Source organism: Heloderma suspectum, chromosome 15 (genome assembly GCF_057233095.1).
Source record: "Heloderma suspectum isolate Gila_16-S chromosome 15, 16-S_ref, whole genome shotgun sequence".
Classification (NCBI taxonomy): Eukaryota; Metazoa; Chordata; class Lepidosauria; order Squamata; family Helodermatidae; genus Heloderma; species Heloderma suspectum.
In genome coordinates this window covers 9,250,035-9,270,530 of record NC_139472.1, presented here as the reverse complement: position 1 = coordinate 9,270,530, position 20,496 = coordinate 9,250,035, and the positions used below count along the sequence as shown (strand labels likewise).

At 47.5% G+C, this 20,496-nt stretch overlaps 1 long non-coding RNA gene across 1 annotated transcript; it reads left to right on the top strand.

Moving 5' to 3' along the window:
* The first annotated feature begins 442 nt into the window (after nucleotides 1-442).
* Nucleotides 443-18,712, top strand: LOC146335296 (uncharacterized). Its single transcript, XR_014786075.1, has 3 exons — nucleotides 443-689; nucleotides 17,331-17,429; nucleotides 18,317-18,712. It is a non-coding gene; the product is annotated as an uncharacterized LOC146335296 (long non-coding RNA).
* Nucleotides 18,713-20,496: the final 1,784 nt, after the last annotated feature.

Sequence of the window (20,496 nt, the reverse complement as noted above, 5' to 3'; positions counted from 1 at the left end):
AAGCAAACCTCCTTCGCCTCTTTCCCCCTCCCTCTAGATATAGAAAGCAGACATTCTCTTGAGAGTCCCCCCCGCCCCCCGCCCATTAAATACCTTCAGCCGGTAGGCATCGATGCAGCAAGCGAATCTACTTGCTCCCCACCTCGACAAAACAGCTCCCCAACGCGACAGCTCTGCTGGCGCAAAGCCGGTGATGTCCCCCCGAAGCGCCCCCCAATAATGATAACGGAATAGTAATAATAATTAGGAAAGCACTCCGAGACAGAGCACAGCCCCGGACAGCTACCTCTCTGGAAGAAGCCAGAAGCGGGGGGAGCGCAGGAGCGCAAGACCGCACGCTCCTCCGCACGCGAGGCGACGCGAGGGGTCGGGTGCTCCGCGGGGCGACGGCCCCCTCTCCCTGGAGCGCACCGGGCCGAGCGCCGCGCGCTGCTCAGCTCCTGCCGCAGCCCTTTATACTCCGCCTGGGCCGGCTCACTTGCGAAACGCGGCCCTCTCCCATCGCCTCGTCTGCAGGGGGGGGGGGGGGGCAAGGCGGTCCCAGCTTGGTCTCCGGAGCCCGGAGCGCAGCCGGCTGCCGCGCACGCTCCCGCCTCCCCGAAATGGGCTCGCGAAATGGGGACGGGCGGTGGAGCGTTCTTTTTGGTCCCCGACGGTCCTTTCCTCTCCCTGCAAGAAAGGGCGCAATGGTACAGCCTCCCTCTCTGTCTACATATGTATAGATTAGGCTGGAGGGAGGGTAGAACAACGTAATCGAGAGGGGGGGGCGTGCGATTTAGACGGGTGAAAAAAGAAGGGGGGAGACGGGAGACTCTGGTTTCTATTAAGGGTAGATTTGCTCTTTCCGCCTCCCCCGAGCAGCTGCCCTCCGGATGTTTTGGACTTCAATTCTATAGCTGACATGCAATAGCAGTTAGTATCTGATAGCGTGGCTCAGGAGCCTCATCGGCTGAATTGAGCAGTCTTCTCCAAGCAGGTGCCTTCCAGGTGTTTCGGATTTCAGCTTCCATCAGCCCCAGACAGCATGGCCAATGGTCAGGGGTGATGGGACTCGTATTCTGAAATGCCTGGAGGGCAGCAGGTTGGGGAAGAGAGGCCCAACATGCTTCCTTGGAAGCTCTGTGGCAGCCTCTCTAAACTGGGTGTTTGCCAGATATTTTGGATTCCGACTCCCAGAGGTTTTGACTATTGGCCATGGTGGCTGGGCCTGATGGGAGTTGAAATCCAAAAACACCTGGAGGGCACCTGGTTGGAGAAGACTGCTCAGTTCAGTGGATGTGACTCCTGAGCCATGCTATCAGATACTAACTGCTATTGCATGTCAGCATGGAATGCTGTCTGAAATGAAATGCTACTGTATGTCAGCTGCGATACAGCAGCCTTCCTCAACCTGGTCCCATCCAGATGTTCCCAGCCTGCTGAGAGTTAAAGTCCAAAACCCCTGGAGGGCACCAGGATGGGAAAGGCTGCTTCATTGATTCAATATATCCTTAGGGCTGGGCTGCAGTCTGATGTTGTAGCCCGTCTTACTTCTGAGTAGATGACTGCTGAGTCATGCTATCAGATACTAACTGCTATTGCATGGCAGCTATGGAATGCAGTCCAAAACAAAATGCTGATGCATATCAGTCGCAATACAACAGCCTTCCTCAGCCTGGTGCCCTTGAGCATTCCTAGGCTGGTGGCAGTTGGTCCAAAACATCTGGAGCGTAGCACAGTAACTAACCATGCAAACCTATGTAGGCCTACTCAGGAGTAAGTTCTGTTGTATTCCATGGGGCTTACTACCAGGTATGTGTAAGACGAATGCAGCCTCACAGTGCAAACCTATACATCAGAGTAGGGAACCGACGGCCCTTTAGATGTTGCTGGACTATTTTTGTGTAGTATTCTATATCCCCGGGTGGTTTACAAAAGGTCCAAAACATAAAGGCCGTAATCAGATAAAGGCATAGTAAAACAGTGGGGGGAATGCGACACGGAAAACCAGAATAACAACTTCAAAAGCTGAGTTTAAAAGGCATCTCTTGACTGCCTTCCTGAACACAGAGAGCATGGGGACTAGTCATAGCTCCAAAGGGATGTGGCTGATGGGAGCTGGAGTCCAGCATCCTCTGTGAGAGCCAGTGTGCTGTAGTCCTTAGAGTGCTGGACTGGGACTCGGGCAATCCAGGTTCTAGTCCCCACTCGGTCATGCAGCTCGCTGGGTGGCTTTGGGCCAGTCAGGGACTCTCAACCCAGCCTACCTCACAGGGTCATTGTTGTGAGGATAAAATGGAGAGGAGGAGGAGGATGTAAGCTGCCTTGGGCTCCTTGCAAGAGGAAAAAGGGAGGATGTAAATGTGATGATTACAATATAGTAAAAATCTGGAGGGCTGCATGTTCCCTGCCCCCCTGCTGTACATGTCTGCTTAGAAGTAAATACTACTGATCCCCAGGTAAGTAGGTTTAGGACTGACGCCCTAATGTTGTTGTCATATCCAATATAGCACGGCGTACTGGTCATGCTTCCTGGAGATAATAGGACTTGCAGTCCAAGAGCTCCGGAGGGCACCAGCTTGGTGAAAGCTGCTTTGGCCCTGCTGGCTGAGGCAAATAGGACTTGTAGTCCAAGACATCTGGAGGACACCAGTTCGGGGACAGCTGCCCCATGCAGGCTGTCAAATATGTGGTAAATGTCAACGTGTTTGGAGAATATTTCAGCATCTAGATTTGCAGAGGGAGAATTGGCCAGAGCAAATCCGTTCTCCGCTCGGCTCTCCGAACTGTGGGAGTAAGCAGGTGAGAGGCAAGCCATCCCTGTGGGGTAGCTGCCAGGGGGAGTGGCTGCCCGGCCAACCTCAGTAGCCCTGGAAACTTGTACACAGCCTCTCTCTCCTCTCCTGTCAAGGGAGTGGCTTGCCTGGAGAAGACAGTGAGGAGAAGTCTGCAGTCTATAACTGCCTGATGTATCAGGGCTGCGCAGTGTCAACTGCTGAGTAATGAGAAATTTAATGAAGAGAGATGAGATGAGGATGGGTTTGAAGCTGCGGTAGCGGAGACAGCTCGGAAAGCCACCTCCTCCCTCCCCGCTTCGTTTAGTTCTGGTAACCATCTTGCACACGATCTAGGTGGTGACTCAGATGTCACTCGCTTTGGTTCTGAAATCATGTGAATCTTGAGTCATATAGTGGATCATATGGGGAAGAGCGGGAAGAATAGGGGGAGAAAAACTTACACAGGGCCAAGGGATAGGACTGTCTGCGTGTGTGTTTGTAGGAAGACTCTGGAGGTTAGATTATTATTATTATTAACATTATTATTAATATTTCTATACCACCCCATAGCCAAAGCTCTCTGGACAGTTTACAGCTTTGGCCAAGCCCCCGATCACCCCAAACCCAGCTTTTCTCCTTGCTGCAAAAATCATGTGAATTCTGATCTCGCAACATCTTCATGATTATAGAACAAGATATGAAAGGCAGGCTAACAACAGAGCGGTTTCAACATAGTGTATATTTACTGCTAGACATTTCAGCTTCTGCCCTCATCAGTAGCAGTGATGTAAAACTGACATCAAGAGTGGCAGTTTGGAATGCTTGGAGAGTCCTGAGTCCATAGATCCAGAAGTTTCTGACATACTTGACAGAATAGAAAACTTCTGAATCTACAGATTTAGAACTCTCAGTTTGTGTGGCCAATTCATCAGTTTTCCACTGCTCACAGCCCCATTTTATTCCTCTTATGAATTTTCATCTCCCAGCGTTCCAAACTGCAACTCTCGATATCTGTTTTACAGTTTCTCTCCATCCATCCATCACATTTCTATACTGCCAAATAGACAAAGCTCCCTGAGCAGTTTACAAAGATTAAAAATTAAGAAAAATATTATATATACGTGAAAGTGTTCTTCCCCCATGAAAGAGGCTTCCAGTGTTCTGCCTGATTCTCAGAGTGTTTTATAATTCATTTCCGTGGTGTTTGTGAGCTTACTGTGAGGCAGCTAGGGGTGCTGCGTGTGTGTTCTGTTTCTATGACACACCTCTCCATTGCTCTGCAGCCTCCCAGGCTGCCTGTACTTCCTGAGCTGAAAAAGCCCTATGGGAGGAATTTCCTCATGATGTCTTCCCCTGGGCCTTGACTGAAGTGTGGGAAGCTGGGCAGGCTACATGCTGCTGGAGAGATGATTGTGCAATGAAAGACAGGACCCTTGTGCACACTCCTCAGCCACCTCCCAAGGAAGGTAAGCACAAGAACCCCAAACCCAACCCCTGAGAATTTCTCCTAGATTTTCTTCGCCATTGAATTTCTTTTCGAAAGCAATTCCTTTTCTATCAAAATGAATGGGAATGGTTGGGAAATATTTTGGAGAGGTTTTTGGCACAGCACTATCTCTGATCACCTTGCTATTAGGGATGCATTCAGAATTCTCAGCAATTGAACCAGTCCCTGGATTTTGGAGTTCTGAATTAACTGGTACAGACAGTATTGTGGTGGTGACACACTTGTCAAACCTCTTTGCGACGCTTTTCAATAATTCTTTTCATGCCATGGTTTATCAGTGTGGGTTGGGGACAGAGAGGTTCTTGGATCGAGTGGATCCAGGACTCTCCTCCTCCATCCCCTCCCTGCCTACCAGAATGCCTCCTTTCACTTGCATGGCATGGGGGGGGGGGTGTTACAAAAACTCAACTGGACTGGCAGACGAATCTGTCTTCGACACTGATATTGGGACAATGTCCTCTACTGCACCCGATGACAGCAGGCTAATTTAGAGGGTGCGAAGCAGGCTGCATGGTGCACAGCTCTCTCCTCCAACACCTTGCTGCATCCCCCTCCCATCTGCTGCCTGAGGCTACTGCTTCACTCTGCTTAATGGTAGGGCTGGCCCCGCCCATTGGATTGGGCAGTGGAATGGCTATGCTGCTGCTGCTGCTGTTGTTATAGTTATTATTCTGCCCAACTGACAAATGCCCCCTTGGTATGGTTTACAATAACAAAAGTCCAAAACAATAATAAAACAACAGCAATATAATACAACAGAAACATTAAAAAGAGTAAAGACCCAGCAATAACGTTAATAATCAGTGCAACAGATTGAGGAGGAAATGCATGCTGGAAGATGAAAAGTCTTAGCCTGGCATCTAAATGTATACAGCAAGGACACCGTACTGGGAATGGATACTGGGAAAGAACTGGGCATGTTTAGCCTTGAGAAGAGAAGACTGAGGGGAGATATGATAGCACTCTTCAAGTACTTGAAAGGTTGTCACAGAGAAGAAGGCCAGGATCTCGTCTTGATCATCCCAGAGTGCAGGACACGGAATCATGGGCTCAAGTGACAGGAAGACAGATTACAGCTGAACATCAGGAAAAACCTCCTGACTGTTAGAGCAATACGACAATGGAAGCAATTACCCAGGGAGGTGGTGGGCTCTCCCACACTGGAGGCATTCAAGACGAGGCTGGACAGCCATCTGTCGGGGATGCTCTGACTTGGATTCCTGCATTGAGCAGGGGGTTGGACTCGATAGCCTTGTAGGCCCCTTCCAACCCTACTATTCTATGATTCTATGACACCAGATGGATCTTCTTGGGAAGGGCATTCCGTAGAGTGGGGGCCACTTCAGAGAAGTCTCTTACCCTGTTGCCACCAATCGCTTATGGGCGGTGGCACTGAAGGAAGAGCCTGCACAGTTGATTTGATGAATCAGGCAGGAACGTAGGGGAGAAGGCACTCCTTAAGGTAGGCCGGTCCGAAGCCATAAGGGCTTTTTAGCATGAAGCACAGAATGTTCGACAGACTCAAGCAAAAATAACTTCATCGATATGTGAACATAGGTTTTGGGACAGAGCTGAAGAGCTTAAAAAACCCCTCAGGTTTTTAGATGAGGGGAAAAATCCTTCCCAATTTATAACTGAAAACTCAAAAGATGCTCAAGTCTCAAAACTGCTCAAAAGATGTCCTTCACTGTCTTTCTCATTCTCCCTTTCCTACACCCAGTAAGGGTCACTGATCCTGTAAGTATTGCTGGGAGACTCTTCCATAGTGGTTGCTTTCAATCACTGGCTCCTTTCATTTCCCACAATCCCCCTCCCACTAACTTCTGCCATCTCCACAGACCTGATGGCCTTTACCTTCATCTTTCATGCCAGAATGAAACCAGGCTGGCCGGCAGCCCCAGCGATTTTATTTATGGCTCCATTTGGAGCTTCCGACCGTTTGTCTAGGCCAAGCAGCACCGCCTGAGTGATCTTCCCCCTTCAGGTGCTCATTACCGAAGCATTAAATAACACCAAGCGGGTTCTCCTGGGCCCTGTAAATTTTGTTGGTGGGCCAGCCAACCTCGACGAGGTCTATTACTGCCTGATTGCCTGCAAAGGGCTTTGTAGCTCTTCTTGGTGATGCAGAATGAAGAAGCAAGGCGAATACCAAGCTCAACTGATATCATGTCTGCCCTGTTTCTACAGGGGGTCGGGCTTGGATAAGGAATAAGGGCTGAAGTTGAAACCCACCAAAATCCACACAGAAACTGAACCCTGGATAAGAGCTGGAACCCCTGAAACTTCTCAGGGGACAGGAAGCACCAATCAGGGACCCCTCAATCATGCCTGGGTAGAGCTCCAGTTGAGAGTTACTGCCGTCTGCTGCCAGCCGCCATTGCTGACTGGCAGTTGGTTTCTTTATTTAGTCTTCCATCGGAAGAAGCCCTTCGATCTATTTCGATCCAATTCCATGACCTGCTGAACTTTGCAAATAAGAATCTAGTGCCTGAATTTGCTTTTTCTTTCCTCCTCCCTCCCCTTCCACTTTCCTTTCGTGTCATGCTGTTTCGATTGTAAGCCTGTGGGCATAAACTGACTGATTTCTTATCTTACCTGTGTAAGCTGCTCTAGGAGCCTTTTTTTGGCTGAAGAGTGAGATTAAAATGTGATGGATGGATGGATGGATGGATGGATATATGAACTTCTCACCGCTTGGAAATGGAGAGCACGCATGTCCTGGATTTTTAGAAAATAGCTGATTTTGCTTTATTGGACTTGCTGGGGAGGCTATTGGATCCAGATGTGTATGTCTGGGGTTTTACAGTCCTCCATAGTGCCAGGAATCATTATGGGCAAGATAAAGTTCATATTCTGAGGAGGGATCTATGAAAATGTAGTTTCCATTTCTAAATCATTTCAGTTTGCAACCCCGAGCATGAACACAAATAGGAGTGCTTTTTAAAAAAAAACACACACAACAACACAATGTTCACACATTCCTGAATCTGCAATTGTGTTCGAACAATGCTTTAAGAAATGCAGCCTTTGAAAAGCACATTTCAAAAACTATGCATTTGCACATTTTCATAGAATAGAATAGTAGCGTTCAAAGGGGCCTATAAGACCATTGAGTCCAGCCCCCTGCTCAGTGCAGGAATCTAAGTCAAATTTTAGCCATTGGAGGAAAAGTGCACACTTCTGAAAAATGCACACCAAAATGTGCACTGTCCCTGTTCAAAATGTGTCTGTTTCCCATTGGAACGAACTGAACAAAAGCCAAACTGAGCTTCAAAGTGAGATTTGGAGAATTTCGGTGAGCTGAACGTCTCTGTTTCTCCTGTCCCTAATTCTGAGACTCTTAGACAGAAATCGTAGGGTCTCTGGGAGAGCGTGTCAGGGACCATAGGATGGCTTGTAAAACTCCTCTGAGGTCGGAGATGGTGCTCCAACCTTGGAAGGGGGAGTCAGAAGTCTGACCCCGGATGCTTCCGCATTGCATCCAGCATGGAAAGAGCTGTGCTGGTTGCCTCTCTGAGCTTGGAAAAGCAACCTCGGAGCTTCAGGAAAGGGGGCATTTTGTGGGCAGGGAGGAGACCGGAGAGAGGACAGGATATGAGTTATCCTGAACCTCCCCCAGCCCCTTTCCCTCCCCTCTGAAGCATCCTAATTAGATAGGCTAAAAAGCTCACCAAGCGAAAATACGGGAGATTGGAGGACAGGGAGGAGACGATTACCTCTACTATTACTCCTCCCCTGCCAGCTTCAGCCTGGCAGGGCATAGGAAATTCAGAAGCCTCTGAGTTTAGGGCAGCTTAAGTACCATCACATTATATGCAAATGCAAAAAAAAAAAAAGATCTTCCAGAAATCATCTTGGGAAGATCAGAGCAAGAAATGAAGCCAAGGAAAAATGGGAGGCGTGCAATATGTTGAGAATCCCAGCTGAGGATATGGGCTTCTTCCTGCAATTAAACAAGCTTAATGGCTTTCTGCGCCTCACTTGTTTAAAAGGTTGTGGCTGTACTCTTTAATGGAGAGCCCCCAAAGCTCCCCTAAGGACTTGTGGCTCTATTAGGGCTGCACAAAACCAGGACGTGCACAAAAGCAGGGCCATCTCCATCCCATAAACACACATCCTGCCTGCTTTTACCCATCCCCATGTGGCACGTTTGGGCCACTGCTACCCGTGCGTGTGTGCGCCATTGGAGGCTCTTGGCTGTTGATCGGTATTCGCATCATAAACGTGTAGCAATACGCACTGTGCAATTTAGCCAAATGTATCTTTCAGACCACAGAGCCCAGCAACGAAGGGAGGATTCCAACCAGAATGGGTGTTTTGAAAATGCAAATGAGTCTTGGGTGAGGGAATCTCTTTAAAGGAACAAAATATTAAGTGGGAGGAGAGAGACATGCACGGCAAAGGGGTATAATCTTGTAACAGAACTACAGCTTACAAGGGAACCAGGAAGGATGACTCTTCTAAAATTCTCATCATCTACACTTGGCCTAGGGCTTAGGGCTTGCTGGTGTCATGGACTACGACCAGAGACCCTCATTCTCAAAGGATCTTGTTCTCCAAGGTGGCTCCTGAGTTAATGATTCAGGGAGATAACTCAACCGTGGAAAGGCATTATGAGGCTTTTGCTTTCCCAACAACCCAGTTCACCAGGAGGACTCCTCTCCCATGCATCTAGAGGAGAGTGCACCACCATCCTCAGACTCTGAGGACTCAGGCCATGACGACATTAGCATAACCCAGCCAATGCCACATCGCTGCAGCCTGAGATTTATAAAAGAGACCAGGCTTCTTTAAGAGACCCAGCCTCAGTCAGTATGGGGGTATGGCCAACCAACCTACAGGCAGCTACATTTCTGTTTAATGCTCAAGCCTTGCTCTGCTCCTTGGAGTAACGTACTGACAACCTTGTCTAGCTTCCAGCTCCAGCACCACTCAGAGCTTTCCATGGCGCTGATCCCTTTCTATCTTGCTTCCCTGAGAAATTTGCACTAATTTGAGCCCTGCTCAAGATCGGATTGATAGCCGAATGCTGCAACCCAAGCTACATCACAGATCATTATAAGAACCCATGGCCTGAAAGGGTACAGCTAATTATCCGTTCTTGTTTCTGAAATGGAATGGAATCACCTGTCAGGGCTGGGTCATAGGCACCTGTCTGAGGGGAGCCAGGCGGTGGAGTTATTCAGGGGCCTGAAGATTGTTGTTGTTGTTCAGTCGTTCAGTCGTGTCTGACTCTTCATGTTCACTGAAAAACTGCCACCTGCAGTGCACTCGCTAACCACAAGGGGAAAGTGTCCACAGATCCCAGCAACGGTTGATGCCATCATTCTGGGCTGTCATTGCTTTATTTCCACATTTTGTACAGAGCACTGGGTATGTGGAACTTGCTACAGTATTTTATTTCCTTAAATTCATTAAGCATTACTGATGTACACATGCACACATCCATTTTTTGAAAAAGCAGTTGTGACGTGAGTGTACATATGGATGCATCACAATGCTTTTTGTGTGGTGTTCTATTGGTGCATGTGTATGCTTCAAAATATGCCACTTTTTTTAAAAAAAAAGCACACATAAAATCATAGAATCATAGAATAGTAGGGTTGGAAGGGGCCTACAAGGCCATCGAGTCCAACCCCCTGCTCAGTGCAGGAATCCAAGTCAGAGCATCCCTGACAGATGGCTGTCCAGCCTCATCTTGAATGCCTGCAGTGTGGGAGAGCCCACCACCTCCCTAAGTAATTGGTTCCATTGTCGTATTGCTCTAACAGTCAGGAAGTTTTTCTGGATATTATTGCACATAGAGTTCTATCAAGACTCTTCATATGTGATGTTTTACCAGTGGGCAAAAGTGCATAAGTGCCTCAGTGAAGCACCACACAAAAAGAACCTTGTTCAATTCTACATGCAACCGTAAAGAGATTTGCTTTCTTGCAGTGTTTTGTCAATGAGCAGATGTGGATCAGTAATGTACAGTGTGTGTGTAGGGAAGGGCAGATGAAAATCTAGGAAGGAAAACTGCAGCAAACCACAGGAAATGCTTTTAGATGTCCTAATTAAACCTGAATTCTGGAGCAGAATGTAGGGCAGAACAAAGCCATGGAACAAATACAGCAGATAGCCTCCCATGTCCCACCCTCTGATTCGAGAGCTGCAAAACAAGAGCAACAAAATCATCACCGTTTCCCTCGACAACTTAGCTGTGGTAGTCAAAATGTCTAGATCAGGCGTAGGTGATGTGGTGGCTTTGGGCACCAAAGCACTTCAGTCACCTTCCTTGGTGCCCTACCCCTCCAGAAGTGTGGCTTTTCATGTGCTTGCAGGCTGTGTGGGTCAGATCCAATGTTAGTCCCACACAGAGTAGACCCATAGAGTTCTTTTGTGATGGGGAGAGAAGAGTAAAGCATGAAGTTGTCTTTCAGCAGGGCTGGTGGAATAGCCCGGCTTCTCCTTTTCATCTCCCTCTGTACAGCCAGGCTAGTGGAATTCAGCTGGCCTTGATTCCATAGCAGAAGGACTAACTTGGCAATGCACCACTGTTTCATCTTTATATCCCACAGGTATACGGTTTGCTCCTGCCATGGCCCCAGCCTCAAGCTCAGGGTCTTAGGAAGGTTTGCTGGCTGTGCCTGTGGCTGCTGGGAAGTCAGAATGGGTTCCTGACATTGACCCAGAGGCTACTGACCAGGAGCCTGTAGAAACCCAGCCAGGACGCTCACAGCATTCCTGTCCCACCTAGGGATGTGCGAACCTGTGAAATGTGAGCCCTGCAAAGTGCTCCAAATACCATCCCAAAGCTCATTCCAACTCAAATCTGTATCAGATTGCAAGCGTTGTTGTTGTTTTTTTGTTTTCTTTTCACATGAAAATTTGTGCTTATTTGCACGTGGATTTTTCCAACTGTACCAATCCATTGTGTGCATCTTTGAAATGTATGCATTCTTCTCCCATTGACTGGAGTGTATTTTTGTGCACATTTTTCAAAAGTACACATTTTTTCATGCACACTTTTCAAATGTACACATGCTGTCCAACACATCTTTTTTGGCCCATGAATCACATCGCAAGCTTGAAAATCGACGGACCTCGATCGCAGATTGTGTCCAGGCTTGATGTGGAAAGGGCTAACTGGGTAAATCCTGATCAAAAATGAACTTGTCATAGATCCCTAGTTCCACTTGATCAGTGAGGTCTTCTGGAGCCCAGGTATGGTCCTATGTTCTTGGACATTCTTCAGTCCTGACTCCTGGCTTGCCCTTTGATCCTGCCATCCCATTTGCCTTTTAGTCTGACTTTCCCTTGGCTCCCAACTACTGGCTGTTCCCATGGCTCCCATTTCCTGACAAAATTGCGGCTCATCCCTCAGACTGCTGGAAGGAGACAAAGGTGAAGCCCACGGGCCACTCTTACCAAGCTACTGGTTCCACAGGCACCAGAAACCAAGCAGTGGCAGCAGTGAAACATCCTTCTGGAAACATACATTGCAAAAACAGGTGCATGAATTTGCACGGTGCTGGCAGTCATGGAACAACACTTTTGGGGACCAAAACACAGTACAAGACATAATACTTGACCCCCTTTTCTCTGTCTCCCCCCTCCCCCACTACTTTATTTTTAAACCCTAGGAGAGTTGGAACTCTAGGAGAGGATTTTCTTTAAGTCAGCAAAACAAATGGAATGTTTGTCAGATGGCAAGAGATGTTTCTTACATGTACTTGCATGTATAAATAATGCAGCTGCCATTCATTGTTAATAACAGCCAATGCTCCATGCAAGTTCTCTCTCTCTCTCTCTCTCTCTCTCTCTTTCTGTGTGTGCATGCGCGCAAATGCTGGGGGGGAAATGGAGCAAGATTATTTCACCACCACCACCACCAGTAGGTCAAAACAGTATGGCCATCTGAACCAGCCTTGGATGCCAGAATACATGAGGTTCTACTGCACAGGAAACTGGATAACACCCAAGTAGGGATGTATGAGAAATTCATTTCAGTTCATTTTTTACCAGGATTTACCAAGTCTGCACTTTCTGGACTGAACATGAACTCGGGCCCAATCCATGGTTGAAGCCTGTACATTTCTGAGCTTGCAATGTGATTAATGGACCCCCAAAACTGCATTTGACAGCATGCGTACATTTGGAAAATGCACATGAAAAATGCATATGCTTGAAAGATGTGTACCAAGACACCTTAATCAATTGGAGGAGAATGCATACATTTCAAAAGTGTGCACAATTAATGTGTACATTTGGGAAAATATGCACAAATATATGCATAGATTTTCACGAGTCAGAAGGAGCTTCAAGCCAAGAAGCTCACTGGGTGACCTTGGGCCAGGTACTGACTCTCAGCCTAACCTACCTCACAGGGTTGTTGTGAGGATAAAATGGAGAGAAGGAGAAGGATCATGTAAGTCACCTTGGTTTCTTTCCAGGAAGAAAAAAAGTTGGGATATAAATGGGATATAAATGTAATAAAATGAATGAATGAATGAATGAATGAATGGGGGCATTTTCTCACAGATTCCTGTTGTCCACCCAGCCTGACTTGAATTTGTGAACCATGCTGTGGGTTGTTCCTGAAATCCAGGAACTTTTTCGGGTTTTTATTTTTCATAAATAGAAAGTTGTGCAAATTGCAGTTTCGATTCATATAATTTGCACAAATGCTGGCCTTAATTTGCATAATTTGTGCAAATGGTGGCCATAATTGGCTGAATTTGTGCAAATTTCAGCCATAATTTGCATAATTTGTGCAGCTCACACCCGCAATGTGCACAAATAAAGCAAATTACGGCCAGAATTTGTGAAAATTAGGCAAATCACAGGTGCAATTTGCACAACTTTCTATTTACGAAAAAAGCCCAGAAGATCTGTGAGCTGACCTGACTTGATGCAAATTGAGTCAGGCCAGCTTGCTGGAAACAAGCCAAAATTCAGGGGGCTATGCTGATGAAAGCTCAGGGAGTTCAGCCGCCTGGGCAGCTTCCTCTGACATCCCTACTTTGAATGCATTCACCATCATTGCATTCTGTGGGGATGTGTTCCACATAGCAACGGAGCATTGTGTGATGAAAAACTATATACTTTCCTCTTGTCCACTCTGAACGCATAGCCAGCTGGCTTGGTCCCAGTATATGAGAGGAGAGAAATGCTACTTAGCATTTGATATGGCATATAAGCAGGTCTTTTGCATTGGAGGCTGTTTTTATTCTGTTATTGTTGGCTTTTTAATGGTGATTTAATGCATTTGTTCTATTGTTGTTTTAATCAAGCTTTATGTATGATCGTGAGCCACCCTGAGTGCCATTTTTCTTGGTAGAAAGGCAAGGTGCAAATCTAAGAAATAGATATAATTGACAGAAATCCACACTTTCTGGACCACAGGCAGAAACATAGACTGGGGAGAAATTTGCCTCTTCCACAGCCGTGGCGAGGGAAGGGTAGCAGTTCAGCCAAAGGTAACTGTCACTTCTGATAACACAACTCCGGGCTTTGAAAAAACATCAATTTCTGATGTGTTCCAAGTGGACAGTTGAGTTATGCTGTCCGAGGTGCTGAAATTCTCTTTAAAACCTGGTGAGGGAATCAAATTTGATTGCAGATGGAAAAACAGCCCCTGCTGTCATAAAAAAATACTTAATAAAGCAGCTGGGCTTCAGGAATGCCGGACGACTTCCTACCATTCCTCACCTGCACAGAGCTGTCAATCAGAACAGGACTCGTGCCCTGCTTCCGCCGCAGGTCTGCAGATTCCCTGCCAAGGCCTGCTCGGAAAGCAGAGGGGTCAAGAGATTCAAATAAAAGTATTTTCCCCCCAAACATGTTCCCCATCTGATACTCATCAAATGGAATTTAGAAACCCTTTGTCTTACAATGTCACCATAATATACCATTTCCCCTTTGTCCCCATGGCTAATTCTCTGTTTTATGCCCTATTTTGTGCCTTGACTGCTGTGAATCTCTCATCTATCCATCATGGGGCAATAACTTTATTAGGACCCACCAAAACGTTGCCAAACAAGGGGCTGAGATTTGGAGTTAGTTGGCACTCTTCATAGGAATGGATGTTAAGCAAGCAGAGGATGAGGTGCGTGGAAGCAAGAAAGGAAAGACATAGAAATGAGGGGAGAAGGGAAGGGGAAAAGGAAAGAAGGAAAAGGGAAGGAAGGAAGGAAGGAAGGAAGGAAGGGAAGCTGATTTGATGCTGAAGCCAAAAGAACCCTGCATTTAGTCACACATTGTAAGGTGGAATATAGGAGGAGACAGAAGACCCATATCTACCTGTTCAGACTCTAAGATCATCCCCAAGAGTCCTTCTCCAGGAGACCTCACCAAAGGAAGTGAGCTGAGTGGCTAGTAAGAAAAGTGCCTTTGCAGCTGCAGCATGCTGGTTGTTGGCTGGCCTTCCCAGAGATGCTTGCCTGGCGCCTACGGGGTGCTCTTGTCGGCACCAGGTGAAGACCCTCTTAACATCCCAGGCATTTTAGTCATTCGGTGTTGACTATTGGGTGGTATAGAAATGTAATCAATACAAAAACCATTGGCTGGAAACAGATCCTGGTAACTCTCCAAATGAGGATCAGCCATTGGGAGTTTCTTTGTCCCAGCAGGCCTAGGTGCCATCTTAAGACCATGTCTAAACACCGACACTGTGGCTACAACACCAAACCAGTATTTTTCGTGTCTCCATCACCCCATCCCTTTGCTTAACATCCATCACGAGGCAAGAGTGCTGGGGAATGAAGAGCTTGCTCACCATTTTGTGACTGATGGGCCGGTCCCAATAAAGCAGGGATGGGGAACCCCTTTCAGCCTGAGGGAGGACTGCCATCGGAGCCACCAGCCTCCACTGGCAATCATGTCACAGTGGAGTGGCCGCGCCCACTTTGGGATGTGGCCCTGCCCATTGCAGGCATGTGCCCTCTGAGATCACAGGAAGTAGTGATGGCCACCAATTTGGATGGCTTTAAAAGGGGGTTGGACACATTCCTGGAGGAAAAGGCTATCAGGGGCTACCAGTCCTAATGGCTCTGTGCTACCTCCAGTCACAGAGGCAGTGAGCCTATGCACACCGGTTGCTGGGGAACATGGGTGGGAGGGTGCTGTTGCACCCATGTCCTGCTTGTGGGTTTCCCATGGGCAGCTGGTTGGCCAGTGGCACTGTGGGAACAGAATGCTGGACTAGAAGGACCTTTGGCTTGATCCAGCAGGGCTCTTCTGTTCTTAAGCTTTTCCAGCTTAAATCTTGTTGATCCAGTATGTTACCAGTTACTCTTTTAGATATGTATATGTTGAAATGGACATTTCACTATTTTCCTCCCTCACTCATAGTACCAGAACCGAGTGGGGTCATCCCAGGAAGCTGATAGGTGGGAGACTGGGGACAGATAAAAGGAACGCCTTGTTCACACAGCACAGAGTTAAACTATGGGATTCACTACCACAAGATCACCTCTCTTATCAGATGCAATATGCCTATGTACACCAGTTGCTGGGGAACATGGGCAGGAGGGTGCTGTTGCACTCATGTCCTCCTTATGGGTTTCCTGTAGGCAGCTGGTTGGCCACTGTGTGAACAGAATGCTGGACTAGATGGACCCTTGGTCGGATCCAGAGTGGCTCTTCTGATGTTCTTATGAGACGCTTGTCTGGAACCAATCTGGCCCTCAGGTTCCCTACCCCAGCTGTAGGTTAAAGATCTTTAGGGCAGTCTGAGCCCAAACCTCGCTCCACTTAGAAACTAAACTTCTGAGCTCTCTCAGATCCTGGCAGTTCCAGAGTCTCCAGATCAGTGCCAAGTTGTGACCTTTGAGTCCAACCAGCCATCTGAAATGAAAGCCTTGTGTGGCCAATGGGTCTCTGTAGCAGATGGAGCGGCTCGCTCAGAGGGGTCTCCCTCCTTGCTTCTCTAATGAGCTGCGGAGTACAATATGGAATTAAGATGATCCAAGTTATTAATTGTCTACAACAATTAAGCCAAGACGCCTAGGCCCTCGGGCACCCTTGGCTGCATGCAGGAGCCAATTAGAGCCTCATGCATATTCATGGGGCTTAATCCACATGCTGTGAGTATCAACACCCCCACCCCCACTCCCCACTCTGCTTCCCAAACCAGGAGATGAGACGTTTTCTTCTCTTTCTGTTTAAGCAAATATTTGATGTGGCTGTGATTGACTGGGGTGGTTCATGGCAACCAAAATTTGAGAAAGGAGTGGATCAAGAATTTGGATCCACTATCATAGTTCCATCGGTTCATAATCCAGAGATCCTGGATGTCATTGTTAAAAACAACAACACTCACCATCACAGCATCAGAAGAGCCCTTCTGGATCAGACCCAGGGTCCATCTAGTCCAGCATTCTGTTCACACAGTGGCCAACCAGCTGTTGGCCAGGAACCCACAAGCAGGGCATGAGCGCAACACGTCCCGAGGAACCGGTGTACATGGGCTCGCTGCCTCTGGACCTGGAGACAGCACACAGCCATCAGGACCAGTAGCCTTCTCCTCCAGGAATTTGTCCAACCCTCTTTTAAAGCCATCAAAATTGTGGTAGCGATTTGCATAGTTTAACTCTGTGCTGTGTGAAGGAGGACTTCCTTTTATCCCTTTCACGCTTTCACAAATTGACTCATAAGACCACTGCACATCAGCAAGTATGATTATTTCCATGTTTGTGGTGATGTTAATTTTGTTACTAGCGGCAAGGGCTTTAAGCTAAAATATGCTGGTTATTTATTTATTTATTCATTCCATTTCTATACCACCCAATAGCCGAAGCTCTCTGGGAGGTTCACAATTTTTTAATTTTGGCTTTACTCCTTTTGCCTTTGGCCCTGCCCACCACTATAATGCGGCCCCCGGAAGCTTCTCCAAAATAGAATTTGGCCCTCAGGCTGAATGATGTTCTGCACTCCTGGTTTATCACCAAGCCAGGCTGCTTTTGTAGCCCAGCTGCCATGGACTCCTTTCCTTTCCCTTTAAAAAACAAAACCTCCATCTTTTTTTTTTAAGGAAGGTTCTACATCTATAAAAAATGACTGTTGCTCTTTTGTCTCTGAATAAGTGAACAGCCCTGTCCCCGTGAGAGAAGCTGCTGGAATTTTCCCACTGCTCGTCATTTGCAAAGGATTCTGGGAAGGTCCTCAGATGCTGAAACAGAGAGGTAAGTTATAATCATAACTTCTCACTGTCCTAGCCAAGTTCAAACAATGAGGCATCTTCCACGTTAGCTTCTCATCTGCAGACTGCCTTCGGAAGATCCGTGGGCACAGCCGGTTGTTTACCAAAAGGTTTAGTTCCACTTCCTCTGCGATCCAGGGAGAAGTCTGTCCTCCTCATAACTACCCCTTATCCCGTGCCAAGATTTTGCAATTAAAACAGCGAGGAACAGAAAGGGGGGGGGGAAGAAACTTTAATTAGATTTAAGTGGAGAGACCATCAGAAAAACATAACGCTGATGAACAAAAATCAGCAAATCATGGGATCTTGACCCCATAAGTTGTTTTAATTATCCCTTAGGGTCATTTAAGTGTTTGCAGATTGACTGGGGAGGGGGGAGGGTGTTGCATATGAGTCATCATTCCTGTAGGCATCTGGTTTGGCCACTGTGTGAACAGAGTGCTGGACTAGATAGGCCTTTGTTCGGGTCCAGGAGGGTTCTTCGTATGTTATGTTCTTAAACTTCCTGTAATTTCTAATGTTCAGAGTATGAGTGCCATTCCTTATTTAACCAAAACAACAACACCCACACACAAGAGGGAGATATCGGCAGGCACAGGGTAGCTCCAAGGTTTGTAGAAATACCCCCCCCAATAAAAACTTTAGGGGGGAAAATCTAAGGGGAGGGGGACCCCACCTCCAAAGAAACCCCAATGAGGGATGAGCATGTGGGATGCTAACTGACTATTAGGAGGGCTGGGCAATATAAAACTGAGGTGGTGATGATGAAATGGAGCAGCTGGAATCCTGAACCGCAGCATTCCATATTGCAACATTTTGTTGGAGATTCCTCTTGTCTTGTTTATATATTATTTTCTTTTGTTTGTTCAGAGCTCAAGAGAGAGGAGAGCTGATGCTTCATTTCTGCCCTGAGACAAGTTTGCAATGGGAACCTCAACAAAGACGTTTGAACAATCGCCTTGGTCAAGCCTGGAGATCTCTTGGTGATTTTTGCTTTGCTTTCTGAGCAGTGGGAACTTCGGGGCAGCCTTGAGTGTCTGTTTCCTGTGGAGAAGAGAGCTGTGGAGCTGACTTTAAAGCCATCTAGGCTCTTAGGTGATGGCTACATCTTGTGGCAGTGAGTTCTGCAAGCTAACAATGCCTCAGTTTTGCATCTGTGCTTCATATAGCTGCATCCGTATTTTGAATTTGGGATGCTGGTTTACTCTTAGTCCATTTTCCAGCCTGAAGCCTTCTTCAGCTACCAAGGTAAAAACATAAGGCTGTAAGAACTGCCTGGGTGTGTCCTGCTTTAAACTGAGTCCTGGCTCTTCACAAAGCAAATACAGGGACGTACACAACACAGTAGCCAATTTAGCAGGCAAATGGTAGGGGTGTCCTTGGTGTGTTAGAGCAGATCCTTGTGCCACCCCCAGCTCATGGTGCCGCCCACCCTCCCTGCCACTGCCATACACAACCCTCCCACTCTCCCTGCCAGTGTTGGCTTCGGCAAGTGGGAGGGAGGGATGCGTGCCATGGCGGAAAATCCACCAGCTGGACCAACTCATTGCAACCAAGGCAGACCAGCTGGTGGATGTTGGGGCAGAGTTGGGGGAGGGGGGTGAGCCAGTGAAAGCTCACCAAGCTCCACCCCACAAACAGATTCCTCCAACATCCTTAGCAAACGGTCAAGCCCAGTTTTGCCAGGCACACAGGGCAAAATCCAAAGCAATGTCTGAGGCACAGCCAAGGTCAAAAGCCAGGAGATCAATCATGTCAAAGTGCAGCCCAAAAAGCAGAGTCAGGGAGAAGTCCAGAGGTCAGTAGCATGGAGATCCAAACACACAACAAGGCCAAGGAGAAAACAGGATACAAAGACCAGCACTGAAGATCAGACATTGTTTCCAGCAGCATTCAAGTTGCAAGTGAGAGCTGATATAGCTAGAGCTACCAGAGCCCCACCCAGGGCTCAGCTGCATCACTTTACAGGCCTTGCTCCCTTCCTCCTGAGGAGATCTGTTTGGCAGCTGAGCTCTTCTTAAAGGAACCCTACCAGCCTACCTCTTGAGGCAATGATGCTCTCAGAGCTAGGTAGCTGCTCGGCCTCCCTCTGTGCCTCAGAAGCTGAGCTCTCTGCCTCTTGAGAAGGCAGATCTGAAGGCATTAGCCCTGAAGGGCCAGGGACATCTTGGGTAAGGCCAGCATCCCCTGAGGCAACCTATTCCCTGGAAACATCTGGCTCTGAAGGTGCAAGTTGAATCCTGGGGGATTCATTCTCAGTTCCCCTGAGAATGAATCCCCCAGGAGAGTCATGACATGGTGGTTCATCTAGTTCAGTGTTCTGGAACCAACAGCAGTCACGCAGTTGTTCCAAGGAAACCCACAACAAAGGAAAGGAGGGGATGGTCCTTTTCTATTGCAGTGGCAGCAAGGAAGGGCTAGCATGGGGACAGGGCAGCTTCAGGGAATCCTTTGCCCCTATAGTCCCCCAGGTTTGAGCAAAGAGAGTTCCCTATGCATACATGGTAGGGAAGTTGGAGAAATCCGCAACAGAACCAAATGAGTTTGGATTTTTATGAATCTGAACCATGGATTCCTCAGCAGACCAGCTTTTCCCCATCGGGTGGAGTCCGTGGACTTGCAGACCTTTTTTACTATTATTTTCTGGAATTTTACACAAATTTTGTCATAGAAAAATATGCCCCCTCCCCCCAAAAAAAACTGGCCAAAAATGTGCATTTCCCCTATAGGCTAAAGCACAAAAATGAACATTTTAAGGGGATTTGGGCATTTTTGCATGTGTGGATTTGCACAAATTTGGAAGCTGAAAAAGGTCTGATTCCGTTGATGGGTGAATGACAGAACAAAAGGCGCCTGACCATCCACAAAACACAGATGGAATGGATTTTACACAATCTGCACATCCCTAATGCATGCCTTCTGATCCCTGGGCCATGTCTACATGCGGTCTCCAGGGCCAAAAAGGTTGCACAGCCCTGCTCCAATGGAAAATGCCAGGAGCTAAAGTTGGGATATTCTACATGAGAAACATGAGTTCTACCAGGTACCAG